The sequence below is a fragment of the Sciurus vulgaris genome, assembly GCF_902686455.1.
Source record: "Sciurus vulgaris genome assembly, chromosome: 8".
In the NCBI taxonomy this organism is placed as follows: Eukaryota; Metazoa; Chordata; class Mammalia; order Rodentia; family Sciuridae; genus Sciurus; species Sciurus vulgaris.
The window spans coordinates 57,561,693-57,578,342 of record NC_136468.1 but is presented as its reverse complement, the minus strand read 5'-3'; the positions used below and the strand labels follow the sequence as shown (position 1 = coordinate 57,578,342).

The window sequence follows — 16,650 nt, the reverse complement described above, 5'->3', positions numbered from 1 at the left end:
AAGACATATATAGAGTATTATTTCCTTTTGTGGCTGACAGATTTTCTTTTTAATCTGGGAGAAAGATAATTGATTTCTAACTCTATGCAGTGTAAAGGGAAATACACTGGGGAATTGATATGTTGTCACTGTTCTCAACTGACTTTTGTAAATAACATATTACATTTCTCAATAAAATATCACACGTAATATTCAATAATTTTCTATAGTATAATATATACTTTGGAAAAATCTGTTGAACTATATATAAAAGGATGGTCTAAATATTGTTTTTGTGAAAAATTATCACAAGTTTTGGATGCACAGGTAAATTATGTGCACAGGTCTGAAGCACAGTCCACATATAAGTTTTACTAGAAGAAGGAAAGAAAAGAAGATATGGAGCAAGGAAGGGGCAGAATAAAGGAATATTTTCCATTGAAATAATGCTAATAGTTCTACATTTATTGACATTATTTGTAGAGCATTTATGATGTTATAGAGAATTTAGGTGTTGAAGATAAAACATAGAAATAAATAAAGTTCCTGTGGAGCTTCCTTTCTATTAGTATAAGTGCAGGGGAGGATAGAGGATAGTAGTAAAAACACATATTAAGATTGTGACAAAAGCCATATGGGAAAATTATGTAAACTAGGACCAAGAATGCTTCTTAGTTGAGTTTCAATTAGAAGTGCTGAGAGTGTCGCCATCAAAAAGTTGCACTGGAGCAAAAATCTGGAGGAAATTATTAGTTAGCAGATGAAACACTCCGAATGTTAGCTATGGAGGAAGAAAATGAAGGTCAGATTCTGCAAGTATCTAAAGATGGAGCTAACACCATTAATATAGAGTTTAGATATGCAGTATTAATGAGAGAGTGGTCAAGAGGAGGTGGCTGGAAGGCCCAGTTTGGGCTTTGGGTCTCTCTGCACGCTGGACATCCAGCTGGCAACACTGAGCAGGTGGCTGAGTTAAAGCCAGAAGGTAAGGGCAGAGGCCAGGGACAGATGTGGGAGGCTGGCGATCATCAGCATAAAGGTGGACTGTGGCAGGGGAGGTTGCCAAGGAAAGGAGTTCAGAAAGAGGAAAGAGCAGGTGCAAGGACTGGTCCCCTGCACTCTGCATTATTCAAAAGCCAAGGAGGTGAGGAGGAACCAGTGATTGAGACTGTGAGAACGCTGCTAGTGAGGGAGGAGGAGAACCAGGAGTATGTGTGGCTCTGGAGTCACATTAGGTCTTGGGTGGAAGATGTAGTGATCAAAGAGCCACTGAGTTAAATGTTGCTAACATGTCGATGAGACAAGATGTTAGTATTGACCATTGGGTGTAAGTGGTTTTAAAGAGGTGCACAATACTTAAAAATATCAATAGCTATCCAGATATTCATGTTATATTATTTTAAAAATGAAAATGTCCTTTTATATCAGCAAATGCTTTTAATTTCAGGCATATGATATCTTGAAATAAAAACAAGACAATAGTTCTGTTTATCTCATAGATATTTTAGGTAATGTTCTTTTTAAGAATAATGTTCTAACATTGTGAAAGTATTTATAAGAAAATGAATAAATATTATTTATTATGTCTTATCTAATCTAATGTAGATGTAATTACATCATTATTTAGATTTCACTAAGAAAACTATGTTGCCATTCAAACTATGACTTGGTATTGACTGTGTAATGCCATTGATTTAGAGATCTTAAAATGTGAAAAAATGCCCATCTTAAGACATAAAATATTACTGTATTATCTTTTTTATAACTACACTAAGATGTACATTCTATTTCCTTAATAAAGAATGAGACAAATAAAAAAATACACTTAATCAGTACCTTATTCCTCCGAGTGGAGGTCAAAACTCTGTAAACTATCAAGATAGCATAAAAAAAATAGGAATTATCAAGAAAAAAGGTAAAATCAGATAAACTCATGTGCTATAATTTTTGAACAATTAGTGTATTATTGTAGGCTACTACTTATAAAATAGACTTTAAATTTTAAAGTGTATAAAGTGCACCTTCTAATGTCTAGCACCTTTCCAGGAACTGCAGATACAGCAGAGAACACACAAAAAAGAATCTCTATTCAAGTAACTCGTAGTTTAGAAAAAGGACAAAAAACAGGCAGGTAAACAGAAAGAAAATAACGTGATACATAAGAATGCACTCAGTGCTACTTAGAAAAATGGATGGGACAAAAAACTGAGATGGAGAAGCTGCAATTTAATTTAGAAATCTCATTTAATTTATATATGTAGGTCAGTTGTGAACATGTAAAGCATTTCTACTCTTTCAAGTACAGAACTCCATCTGAAACAATAACAATTCTCCTTTGGAATTCTGTGCTTATGGGACATTGCATTAGAACAAAGCCTTGTTTCCTTATGTTTACTGGAAGGAGACTGACTTTTTTTTTTTTTTTTAACTAAAAAGAAATAGCCTCTGAACTCTGACTTTGACCTGAAATTGCTCCTCTCTGGATAAACCAGGGGTGACCCAAAAGCATTTTCAGGAAATAGCTACAAACCATGATATCTGAGTTGACATAAAAATTGAAAACAGCAACATAAACAAAGTTTTGCATAATGTAGCAAAGAGTTATATCTTTCTGCAATCTGAATTATACTGAAAATATCAAGCTATTCATAGTCAATTTTAAAATGAGTAATAAATGAATACTTGGAGTTTGAATTCTTACCAGATTTCTCTATATGAGAACTAATCCAATTTAATGTAATACTACATATAATAATAATGCTACATATAATATAATATAATGCTACATATCCTATATTTTGGACCCAAACTTATGTGCACCAATGGAAATTAACTAAGGTGTTTAAGATTACTCTTCTTGAATTTTAGAGGTAGAAGTGTGGTCTTTTAAGACAAATGAGTTTACATGAAGCATTCATTTTAAAATTCAGTGATTTTACAATACGCACATTGATTTATTAAATAAGACTTCTGTATTTTCTCCTGTTTCTTAAATATGTAAAACTTAACATGATAACATGAAATATGCAGTATTAGAAATAATGTAGGTTCTTATTTAAGCTCTGCCAATAAATATCACTGTTACTATTGGCAAATTATTGTATCTTTGTGAGCTGCAATTTCCTCAACTTAAAATGAGGGAATAGTGAAGGTGGTCCTTAAATTGTGTTATGCTTCTAATCTGTATATGATCACTTACTTTTAAAAAAAAATGAGACATTCTTCACCATACTTGCTTCAAACATTAGCACAAATTTTGCCCAACATCTTTCAGAATTTTAATTTATTTCCTCACTCTGTCATATATTATTTATTCCCTCTAATATATATTTCACAACCTGAAAAACATGAACACATTATTAACTGCTTCTTATTACCAAGGAGTCCTTGTTAAGAGTCAAACCAGTTTTACCCAGATTTCTCCTGGTTTTCCTGGGGGCTGGCCTAATGCTGAATGAATTGCTGTATAAGAGACTTGGGAAAGGAGATTGAAACATTCTTTCATATAGAGTAATGTTTTTGTACTGGTTACCCTAAAAAAGGCACAATTCAAGAAATATTTGGTACCATTAGAGAAAAGAAAATCTGCTGTCATCAGTTTTTATTTTTTTTTTTATTGTATAAAAGGAGATCTGAAATTTTTAGCAAAGTCTGAGTGTTTTTTGTTTTTCATACCAGCTGGTTTGTTATCAAGAAAAACACGTTGCAAATCACACCTATGGATTTCTAAGCCACAAAACAAAGACATTGCCCACCACCCTGACTAAAGTCTAAAGTTTCTTTATTTTCTGTAACTATAGTATCTTAGAATAAACATAAAAGTCAATTTTACTACTGGTTAATTACTTTATTAATAATAAATTACGATTATTACAAAAGTGCTAGGCTTATAATTTATAGGGTTAAAACCACAGATAGGCAGAAAGAAGAAAATAAAAACATTGTATTCCTGCATCATATTCCTATCTGTCCCCAGTTAGAGAAACTGCCATTAAAATCTTCTTCATTCTTCCATATTTGTCCAAGCATATACATAAAAGTACATGTATTTTACTACAATGAGATTATGTTGAACATTCTTAGAACCATTTTGAGTTAATTTTCTCTATTTTGCCCATAATTTTGTTTCATGATCAGTCCACATTAAAAATTTTCAAGAATGTCCCAGAACTTCTCTTTATGGCTGGCTTGTCCAACTCAGGATCCAATTAAATAAAAACAGCACACTGCCTAGCTACAGCCCTGCCATTTTTAACCTAGCACACATATCAATCACCTCCTTTTTCTTTGAAATGACACTAACTTGTTGATGAGAGATAAGTTAAAGTTACCCTTTAAAAATGCTTTAAACACTTCAGGAATCTCTACATTGTTAAAGAGTTAATAATTTACTTCAAAACTATGTGTTAACTAACTTCACAATATACCTTATTTCTCAAAGATTTGTTGGAATCCAGGGAAAATCAATCATTATACTATAGGGGATTCTGTACTAATTTTTAAAAGATTGAGTGTTCTCTTGATCTTTCCCCACTGGGAGAAGGACCTGATGCACGTTCTTCCTGGAAGAGGATCACCGCCCTTCATGACAGATCAGGAAGGTGTCCTAAGGATAAAGTGTTAACTATTGCTTAAATATACCTTCTTTGTGGTTTCCATAAAACAATTCCCCCATGTATTCCTTCACACATCAGAGTGAAATATAAATAAGAAAGTGTTCCTTTTCGGCTGAGTAGTACCAGTTTACCTAAATTAATGTTTATTTAGTATCTAATGATGTTTTCTATTGAGAGAAACTGGGCTCTGTTTTCTCAAGTTTTTTTGCCAAGTCTCATAAATCTGGGGAAAGGCGGTCAATGCAACCCCTACTAATAACCAAAGTGGCCACACACAGAATAAACAAGGGCCCCATTTATAACGCCATCTCTGAGACTCTACTGGGGTAAATTTAGATTTCTCAGTATTAATTTATGATGTGTGCAATGCACTTTGCACTCAAAGAAAGAAAATCGGAAGAGAGTAAAAAATGTGCATTTAACAAAGCTTTAATACATTAATGTACTATTTAAACTCGAGGGCAACCAAAAAAGAAAAGAAAGAAAAAAGAAAGGAAATAATACACAATATGTTTCTGTGAACTATATAGAAGCTGGCAATGTACATAAAAGTTGGTTTTGCTATATTAGAATTTCTAAACAATTATTTATCAACATTACTAAAAAAGATAATTTGCTGGGTACTTCCACCTCCAATTTTTAAATTAATTAATCATCCATTTAACTGAAGTTTGAGAAGTCATTTTTTTCATCAATACAATAAAATTTTGGAAAATAAAATTCCTAGTAAAACACTGAGAAAATGGTTAGTTTTATCTACAACTTCAATATCAGCCAAAGTTAATTCCATATGAATTTTATTGTTTTAAAGTCAAAATTTATTTCTCTAGACATGAAATTACAACATTATTTAAAACTCAATAATAAAACTTTCTAAATATGTCATAATTTATTTATAAAAGACACAGATTACATCAGGGAAATAAAGAATCTAACTCATGGTGGTCTTGTTTCCATTTAATCATTCTCCATGGTAATACGGCATTTTCCCCAATTTGCATTGGATGTGGATCTCAAGAGCAGGATGTAGGCAAGTTTCAGGAAGAACAAGAAAGGCTTTTGATATTTATTTTATTTTAGAGATCCCAGAAAGAGAGTTTTCATAAGAACGGAAAGAGGGATGGCATTTTTTAGTGTCTGAAAAACCCTGTCAATGTTTTCTTTAATTTTATGGCTCCTTTTGCCTTTTTTCTAGGATTCCCAGACAAGCAATATGATGTGAATGGACTAACCTTTTCTCTTTTTGGCTGGCCGATAGTTTCTCAAAATAAACATGCATCTTATATTTTTTCCTGAATATTATCTTTCTTGAACCATATCCACAAATTGAAAAAGACTTTCTCAGGGGATGCCAGATGCTAAGACAATGAATGTCACATTGATCAGGAAAAGGTGCACCAAGAGCCAGTCTACCTCGTACAACTTGCTCAACTTTCTCTTTCTGTCTCTCTCTGTTTCTGTCTCTCTTTCTCTCTCTCGCTTTTGGTACTGGGGATTGAACCCATGGTTACTTACCACTGAGTTACATCTCCAGTCCTTTTTCTTTTTTATTTTGAGATAGGGTCTCACTAAGATGCTTAGGGCTTCACTAAGTTGCTGAGGCTGACTTCAATTTGCAATCTTCTTGACTCAGTCTTCTGGGCTGGGATTATAGGAGTATGCCATCATGCCCAGCTAACCTCTTTCTCCTTTAAAAAATAAACGTGTCTATATGCCTTCATGCAGCAAAATAATTTCCAATGAGATCTTTTTAAAAATGACTAATTTGCCAAAATGATGAGTCACTTAAACGTATCTATCATAAAGCTACATACAATTAGGAATGACATTGATGACATAAAATCAGACCATATGAGGAAAATACCTAACCTATAAACTCTAAACTCTAAAGCATATGTTAATAATTATGTTATTGCAATAATAATGGGTGGTTTCAGATAAGAATAACAAATACACTATCTATCTATCTATCTATCTACATATATATAATATGATCTGGTTGTATAATACTTTCTAGTGCTCTCCAGTAAAAATATAAGGTAAGATATAATTGTAAAATTTCTTGTGATCATGTAAGAGTAACCAGTGAAAAGTAACCAGTGAAATCAATTTTATAATTTTTGCTATACAACATATCCAAAATATCACCTTTTTAACATGTAATCCATATAAAAATTAATAATTACATTAATTTTTTCCATGCCATGTCTTAAAACTCAGATGTGCAATTTACACTTTCAGTGTTTCTCTATATGAATGTTAAGATTTTATTAGAAATACTTGGTCTGTATTCAGATCTCATAAAATTTGCAATCCTGGCCACAATGGCACACACCGATAATCCTAGCAGTGAGGGAGTCTGAGGGAGGGGGATTAAGAATTCATGACTAGTCTCAGCAAATCAGCAAGGTCCTAAACAACAACTCTCAATAGTGAGACCATGTTTCAAAATAAAAAAAAATAAAATTAAAAGGGCTGGGGATGTGGCTCCATTGTTGGGTGCCCTTGGGTTCAATTCCTAGTACCAAAAAATAAAATAAAATAAAATAAAATTAATGAACTAAAGGTGTTTCAAACAAATTAAAAAAATTAATAACTGAATTAAATGTTAACTTTAAAATTTAAATTAATTAAATTTATAAAACTAAAAGCTGAATTTAAAGCTAACATGGGAACTTAAGCAAGATGTAAGCACTTATACACAGATATTTTTTAAAGAACTAATTTGCAACATCCAACCTTTTAAGTCAGATTTAAAGCTGCATTTGTCCTGTACCCCTCACTCCTAGTTTGAGACATCTGATTAATGTAAAACAGATATTATTATTTCCTAGGATTTTATTGGAATTTACTATGGATTTCTATGTTAATATTTTTTAAATATTATTTATTTTTAATTTTTTACAGACTGCATTTTGATTCATTGTATACAAATGGGGTACATCATTTCGTTTCTATGGTTGGACACGATGTAGATTCATACCATTCGTGTAATCATCCATGTACATAGGGTAATGATGTCTGTCTCATTCCACCATTTTTCATACCCCCCCATTTCCCTCTACGTAATCTTAAGTTCCTCCATTCTTCTCTCACTCCCCACCCCCACCCCCATTATATATCATTCTCCACTTATCAGGGAAAATATTCAGCCTTTAGTTTTTTTGGGATTGGCTTATTTCACTTAGCATGATATTCTCCAATTCCATCCATTTATTTGCAAATGCCATAATATTATTCTTCTTTATGGCTGAGCACTATGTTAATATTAATTCATTGAATAATTATTCAGTGAAGGGAGAAACTGCCATTACCAATCAATCTGGTTTTAATGGCCACTGTACTTGAAATAAGGAGAACAAGTAAGTTTGAGAAATCCTGGAGCACCTTGGTAATACACATAATTCTAGCCTGGCATTTATTAGTGTTTCATTTGGTTTAATTGCATTTGTTTATGAAGCAAGGAGGAGGATCATTCTTGACATTTCATCAGGAATATTTCAAAGGCTCTGAACTATTGAGTGTATATGGAAGCATGACAATAACCTGTCTTCCAAATTTTAAAACTTGGAATTATTCCATTGGAGTATAGGTATTATGATGACAGAAACTTTTTACTCTGTGTCCCTTATTTTGTTCCCAGACTGGCCTAATGGTTGTTACATAAAACAGGTTTCATTTATTGTGAAGAGTCAAAGAAACTGATTGAAAGAATAGAACCAAATATAAACTATGAGGTCTTAACACACCTGTGAGGCTCTGAGAAACAAACCAAAGAAGTGCCCTTAATAGTTGATTATTTCTGGAGGGTACATGTGCAATCCCCAAACATGTAACAAGAAAAAACATCTGACATTTTAATTCTATGCTGTTGACTATTTAAGAATTCTAAAGGTACAAAAATACTGTATAAAGATCTGAGAAACTTGCCATTGCCAATGCTTATTCCTCAAATACAAAACTTTAAGATATTCAAAACACACAAAAATTTAAGAAAAATGAATTGGTACACATAGATAATTCAATCTACCTTATATTTGTATAATAATTTAAGAGTTTCCTAACTTTCTCTTTGCTTGCTCTCTGTGTGCATGTGTATGCATATATGCACATGGTGTGTCACTTACTATAATACTGTAAAATACTTAACAATTCTGCATTTAAGATAAGACACAATTTTACTGATTAAAAAAGAAATGATCATATTTTTGAAAGAAATAAAAAAGGACCTGGCCTAACAGCAGATATCACAGATAAAAGAAACAGAAGAGTAGGATACAAGAACTGGACGTCTCACAAGTATGTCTTTGTGGAAGAATGCAAAGTAGTCTCCAGATACTTTCTATTGACAAGACAGTAGACTCCAGTGTATGGGAGCAGGTTACACAAGGTTGCTGCAAATCTGTGGTGAAACTAAAAGGAGTGGCACATCTCCTAGCACAATTAAAGAGAGCTGCCTCAAGAATAGAAAAAACAAAAGAAAGAATATTGTCAGAGCAATGAGTATGAAGAAAGTGAAGGGGAAAGGAAGCACAGTCCAGTCTGCCAGGGTATATCTGACTGCACTGCAGTACTGACATTGTTTAGTCACAGGTCCAGTCAGAAGGGCAATTTTTTATCCCTCTTCAAAACCATCCCATTTCTTAAATTTATTTCTATGGATTTGCTACTACTGTTACAGTTTAGATGTGAAGTGTCTCCTAAAATCTCATGTATGAAACAATGCAAGAATAGTCAGAGGTGAAATGATTGGGTTATGAGAGCCTTAACCCACTCAGTGAATTAATCCTCTGAAGGAAATTAATTTAGTGGTAACTGAAGGCAGGTGGGGTATGGTTGAAGGAGGTGGACACTGGGAGTGTACCATTGGGGTATATATTTTGTATCCAGTGAGTGGAGTCTCTCTCTCTGCTTCCTAATCATCATGTCCTGAGTTGCTTCCCTCCATCACACTCTTCTACCATGATGCTCTGCCTCATCTGAGTCCTGAGGAATGGAGTCCACTTTCTAAGGACTGAGAACTTTGAAACTGTAAACCCCCAAATAAACTTTTCCTTCTCTAAAAGTGTTCTTGTCAGTCTTTGGTTATAGCAGTGCAATAGCTAACTAAAACAACTACCTACCTGACTGGTAAGTAATTGTGCCAATAATGGAAAATATAATCAATTTAGAAGGGAAATCTGGAAACACATACATACCTATGTCTGCATTTATTTCTTACATTTAAGTATTAAGATTTCATGAAAAGAAAAATAATCTAGTTATTATTTTTCTTCTATTACCATATTATTTACATGTTATTTATTTTCCCCTGTGTCTCAATTACCTAAATATTGTTTCAGTTAGCTAGGTTATCAGATAATTTTTTGTTTTCTGTTCTTGCAGTTGAATGTGAAATAATCAGAATCAATCCTGGACTCATAGCATAGGTAAAGTGCCCTTCCCACTCACTCCAAACCACTTTCATTCATTGATCAAGTCCCTGCTACATCTCTCTACAGATTTATAGAAGTCTTTCAACTGAGAGTCAGCACAATGTCCCAGATATACCTACCTGCCTAGTACTTGTGCTATTTTTCTTTCCTTCAATCACCTACTGTTTAGTAGATGATAAATGATTTCAATTTGAATAAAAATTAAAGTATCTCTGCTACTAAAGCCAGCTAGCTAATTGTTATCACATTCAGAGATTATGACTGCAACTGTTTAAAGGTATGGACACTTGATACCAAAGTAGGTTGTAAGAAACTGGGATTTTAAAAACGAATTGATGGGAAAATGAGTAAGTCAAAATTTGAATTTAAACTCATAAGAATATTATTAAGTATCACTGTTAATGAGCAGCATTACTTAACCCTCTCTGAAACATGCAGGAAAAGATCTCTGCCATCATATTTTTCCTTTTCATTAATAGGTAGTCTATATTCTTGACTATTAGCTTTAGCATACCTTGCTTTAGTTTTCTCTTCTGTCAATGGGGACACTGTTGCTCACAGTTTATTCAGTAAGCAACAGATGGAGTTTAAGACTCTCATATTTGGATTCTAATAATTTAGATAAAATCCACTAAAGTCCTTAACTGATTCTATATGGTATTTGTTTTTAAAAGGAAACAATATTTATAGAGTTAACTGGGTTACTCAAATGCAAAAATGAGATAAAATGGAAAATGCACTCAAATGTTCTTGGAGCACTCCAGGGTTATTTGCAGTTTGGATTTATACATGAGAAGGCATAGCCTTTTCTCAGTCCAACATACCTCATACAGAGTGTTAAAACAAGTAGTTCTCCTGAGTGAAAAGGTATAGTCAGAACCTTTGAAAAACATTTAGTCCAAATCATAGAATACTGTGTCAAAGTTAAAAAAAAATTATTTAAAATTGCCTCAAGCTAATGGTCCCATGCTCCATCACTGTGTAGGCTAACAAACTCTCTAAAGTTATAATTATTCTGTGAATCCTAAGAAGTATCTGTAATATTTGGACTGAGAAAAAATAAAAAATAAAAAAAAGAAACAAAAACAACAACAACAACAAAAAAACAAGATTAAGGGGTAAGATTGTGAGTTTTATGGTTTTTTTCCCACTCACCTTCCCTGTAGCAAAGGCTTTTTGACTTCTCAATTTGATAACTCAAGGGTTATAATTGACATCGGTATCTAAGTCTAAATTTGTGATTCCAGAACTATGTGCTAAGGCAATTTTGCAGTGATAAGTGAACTCATCTGGCATGCTGTGAGATATTTTAAAAATTCAAGGTAAACACAACAAGGCTCAACATCTATCATATGAGTCATGTCCACAGTCAAGGTATTTCACAGTTTCAACGTTAGTGAGTGCTACATTCCTTTCCAGGACATCATAGCTGTGTGAAGTTGGTCTCAATAGGTGATGTGATAAAATGAAGTATCTCCTGAATAGCCATGTGGAACAGGAAATGAGGCTCTCAGTGCTCAATCTGATTTCAAGGTCTGAGAAGTGGTGAAGTGCCCAACACATATACATACTCTATTAGTAAGTAATTAGTAAATAATTTAAGAATGAATTAAATTATTAATTTCATTTTTTTTTCAATTTAGGTTATCAGGAAATAAATATTTATGAAGTTGTTTGGCTATAACTGTTTAATAATCAAAATTCTTAGTACTTATTTGTTGGCCTAATGGTACTGTGATAAAAATTACTGAACTTCTAAAATACTAAGAATTGAAAACTCTTTACAAGATTTTTCTAAGTATTTTTCGGGAAGAAAACAAAACAAAAAAAAAACCTAAACTATTTCCCTGTAAGCAGGATCACTCACCAAATCAAACCTGAAGGAGTTTTTGTGTTATGCAACATACTAACAATTTCCCTTCTAAATCTTAATGTTAATATTGATATCTTCTTTAGTCTTCTGTATTTTCCAGCGTTTGCTGGAATTTATGGTCAAACATTTATAGTCACTGGAGCTTTTCTATATTGTGGTTCTGAGTTTATGTATACGTCTTCCAGGTAAAGCCTGGTGCAACAATGTCCTGATTGTAGAACCACAATTAAGCCCCCCTGGAAAGAGTTCAGAGCCCACTTTCCTTACATGCACTCCCCTAAGTGCTGAATGGTGTAATTCAGTGTTTCTTTTGAATTCTTTTCATTGTAAATGTGAGACAAACAAAATGACTTTTTAAAAAACAATGTTTTTAAAGTTTAAAAACTGTTTAGTATGGTTATAATATTTAAAAGTTTCATATCAACATGGAACTTTCTTCAAATGCTAAACATGTATGTTTAAACAGCACTGGTACCACAACAAAGAAGTGCACATGTGCGCACGTGCGCGCGCACACACACACGCGCACACACACACAGGTTATCTAATATTACTGAGACTGAAAGGCAAATAAAATAAAGTAAAAAGGAAATTGTTGTTGCAACATTATAGAAAACTAAATAGAGAAAGTGATGTTATTCAAGATAATTGTTCATTTTTTTCATTCATTCTTTCCTTATTTTTCGTTTTATTTATTTATTCTCTTTTTTTGTTTGTTTGTTTCTGTTTTTAGGTATTGTATAGTCTGTCTTCTTTCCTTATTTTATTTTTCCACTTTAGAAATCTTTGTGAAAACTTCTCCAAGTTTATACATATATAAATGATGTGTAGAAATCCTTTCTAATCCCAAGCTAAGAAAAATAAACAGAAACAAAGCAAAGTAAAGGAGCAAACAAAAACAGTGATGTTCTTAAGAAACAGCAATGATTATTTTCAAAATCCATTCCAGGAAGTGTATAAGTGTATACTGCTTAACCAGAGAAGCTAATGGTAACACAATAATATATTTCTATATTGATTAAAATTGAGCAGCAAAATTGATGAGAGAGAGGCAGAGAGAAAGAGAGAGGAGAGAGAGTCATCATATAGCTATGCAATTTTTTGTTCATTTGAATACCATACAATTTCTATATCTTCAAAGTATCTTGTACCAATGCAGGTTTTTGCCCTGATATTTTCCTTTTCAGTTCATCATATTGACCTTAAGATTCCAAAGAAGCATAAGATTTTATATTAAATTTTGCCAAAAGATGTTAAGAAATCTTTAAATTCCTATTATAAATTCCCAAGTTTTAGAGTATTTATAAAAATAATGAGAGATTTTCTGAACTTACTTTGGTCAAAATAATGAAAAAGTTCACAAAATTTGCTTTCAAACAATACCTCTTCTAAATACATCATATGATTTGAGATGTTTTCTTAATTTTCTAACTTTAATAAGGGTTAGTTATCTTGTGGTTTCTATGGCTGGATATAGAAAAGGAACATTTTCTTAAAATTTCATAATCATTGATTTTATAATCACTTTACAATTTCCCCTTTGATTTATTTATCACTGCCACTTTAATCTCTTCTTTATTTTTTAAAATTTCACACCTATACTTACTTGTAGGATAGTATTTGCTCACAGAGTGTGTATCTTTGATCCTGGGTTTCATTTCACCTACATGTTAGACAAATTTTACCACAGTGAGTACTTAAGTCATGATTGAATTACCTTTTCCTGGTTCTTAGAATAAGCCCAAGTTGCAAGTGAAATGATCATTGTCAGTCACAAGTAAGAGAAAGCGACATAAATTAAATTTGACTTCATATCACCAAATCATATCCTTGAGTAATCAAAAGACATCATTGTTCTTGCCTCAAAAAAAAATAGTTCATAATCAGAGTACAATTACAGGTCTGGTTTGTGGAAGACAAGTTGGCAACAATGAAAATGATCTCAGGTGGGTAAGTGCATAGAAGATGAATAACATTACAGTAAAGTAAACTGAGAGCTATTTATTATTCCTGGCAAACAGTAAAACAACAATACTGATGTTAAAAATAGTAATAATTTAATGCTAAAAGAAAATTGCTAAGATTATAAGTTAGCAATACGTTTTTAAGCATATATTGATATTTGAAGGTAATTTATAACCTGACAATATTTTAATGTATATGAACAACAGGACCAAAAGCATTATAATGATCTTATATTATTAATCCATTGCTTACATGAGTAAGATTTTGTAGCAGAGCCAATATGATCTTTTGTTTTTCAAGTATTTTTTTTGGCGATATATCTAGAAAAAACATTACACACAGTAAGTGGACAAAGATTATCTAAAGTTTCTCTTAGCCAACTGACATGGAGATTCCCTCCATCTATCACCTCATCTAGAAGAGACTATATTAGTCAGAGTTTTCCAGAGAAATGGAACCAATAGATTATCTATCTATCTAGAGAGATTTATTCCAAAGAATTGGCTCACATGATGATGGAGACTGATGAGAATCCCAAGATCTGCAGTTGCCCAGTTGGAGATCCAGGAGAGCCAGTAGTGTGGTTCCAGTCTTAGTACAAAGGCCTGCAAAACAGGAGAGCAGATGTTGCAGTTCCAGTCCAAATCTGAAGACTTGAGAACCAGGAGAGCCAATATATAGTTCTACTCTGAATGCCCGCAGATTCCAGAACCAGGAAAATTAGATGTTTCAATTCAATTCGAAAGGTGGAGATGGGGATGGGGTTAAAAAAAAAAGAACAGAGAGAGAGAGAGAGAGAGAGAGAGAGAGAGAGACAGAGAGAGACAGAGAGAGAGAAAGAGAGAGAGAGAGAGAGAGAGCGCAAAGGTCAGTCAGAAGGACATTCCCTTCTACTTGGGGGTGGATGAGACTTTTTGTTCTCTTTAGAACTCCTTGAATGATGCCCTCCTACATTAGGGAGGGGAATTTACTTTAATCACCCTACCAATTCAAACATTTGTCTCATTCAAAAGAATCCTTACAGACATACGCAGAGCAATGTTTGACCAAATGCCGGGGCACCATGGCCCAGTCAAGTTGACACAAAATTAACCTTCAAAGAAACCCTTTTGTACTTCTGTTTTTAGCACAGAGTATCTTATTGCTTGATCCCAACTGTATAACTTCCAAACTACCAAATCTCCTGTGCCTGCTGAACTGACACAAATTCAGATGTTACAGACAGCAGAGAATTCCTAAGCTCTAAACTCTGTCCCTGCAAATTTTCTTAGGACAGTTTGGGACATTAAATTAATTAAAAATTTATGGCAGGTGATAACATTTACTTTTCAATAGAATCCTTACATTACATGTAATCCTTTACATTAAAATAAAAATGTTGGAATAAAGCATGGAAGTTCCCATGGAAAAGAGCCTCATGGGAATGCTCTCTTGGTATCCCATCAAACCTCACACAAATCCCACCATGTGGGGGGTCTGTGACTTTCTCTACACCAAGGCTGAACAGACATTTACTTATTAACACTTAAAAAAAATAAGCATGTATGAAATGCGCTTGCACAGTTTGTGATTTTTATAGCAAATGAAGTAATGGTCAGGATGGCAATGATTTGAAATACAGTAGTATAGATTGTTTCCTTGGTTATAGGGACTAGAAGTGCAATATAAAGTACACTCTATAAATGCACCAGAGAGAACCATAAAACTGAATAAGCTCATTGACTAAAATACAACACAAGGTGATAACTTTAGGTTAGCCTTAAATAATAGACAACCATAAAAAATAATGAGGTTTGAACATGTAATCTAGAGAAAAGAGCAAAATCTTTTTTTCAAAATATATGTGTAAATCTGAAAGGAATTTAGCTAAAGCATAGATTTACTTATTTTTAAAAGTACTTATTTTAGAATATAGAATAGCTTGTTTTTTACTTATAAGGAGTTGTACTATGTTATTACTGGCATCTCCCTTCATGTTTTATCAGATTGACTGCCTTCAACAATTATGTGATAACCTTTCTTATGATGAAAATATTTTTCCAAAATTGTATTACAAAAATTTTTACATATACAGTAAAGTCAAAGTGTGCAGTAAGCATGCACATACCCACTACTGGATTCGACCATCAACCTTTTTCTATATTTCTTTTATCACATATCTATACATCCCCATTAAACTCTTGTTAAAATATTTTTCAAATATGAAAATATCAGTATACTTCATAACACTTAAGCAGGACACGAATACTTTTATTCTTTCTTATAATGTGAATACAGACTACTGAAAGATAACAGTAATTAATAAAATTCACATCTTACTGTGCTCTCAGTCACTGGAAGCTTATAAACTCCCTTTGGAGTAGTGCTTCTGAAGGTACAGTCTCAGTTTTGATCTCCCTGATGGACTGGTTAGTTGTTTTCTTTTCCATGGGTATATATTAATTCCCTAGCAACAATTGGTCATACTGAAACTTAATGCATTTCCAACAAGGGAGTGATATGCAAGAGTACCTGAATCCTTAGTTATGGAAGAGTCAGTGAAAGGCCTAACTGATGATGTAAATTAAACACACTTTTTGAATGATTTATTTTGTTTGTTTGGTGATTATGAAACTAATTATTTGAACAAAGATAAAATAACCATAGCTTAGTTACCTTTTAGGCATGTAACATTTATAGATAAAAATATTTTCTTTTATTTTGAATGGGCATTAGCTCTTCAACAGAATGCAAATAATTAAAGTATCTAATAACGTTACCAGGGTAATCTTTGCACCTATAA

The 16,650-nt window shown here is 32.9% G+C and overlaps 1 protein-coding gene across 1 annotated transcript in view; it reads right to left on the bottom strand.

The window, feature by feature from the left end:
* Positions 1-16,650, bottom strand: part of SEMA3D (semaphorin 3D) — a 194,159-nt gene that overhangs the window by 150,493 nt on the left and 27,016 nt on the right. The window contains exon 2 of the mRNA XM_079151830.1: positions 14,378-14,473. The gene's annotated coding sequence lies outside the window, so the exon portion shown is untranslated. The remainder of the gene's footprint in view (positions 1-14,377; positions 14,474-16,650) is intronic.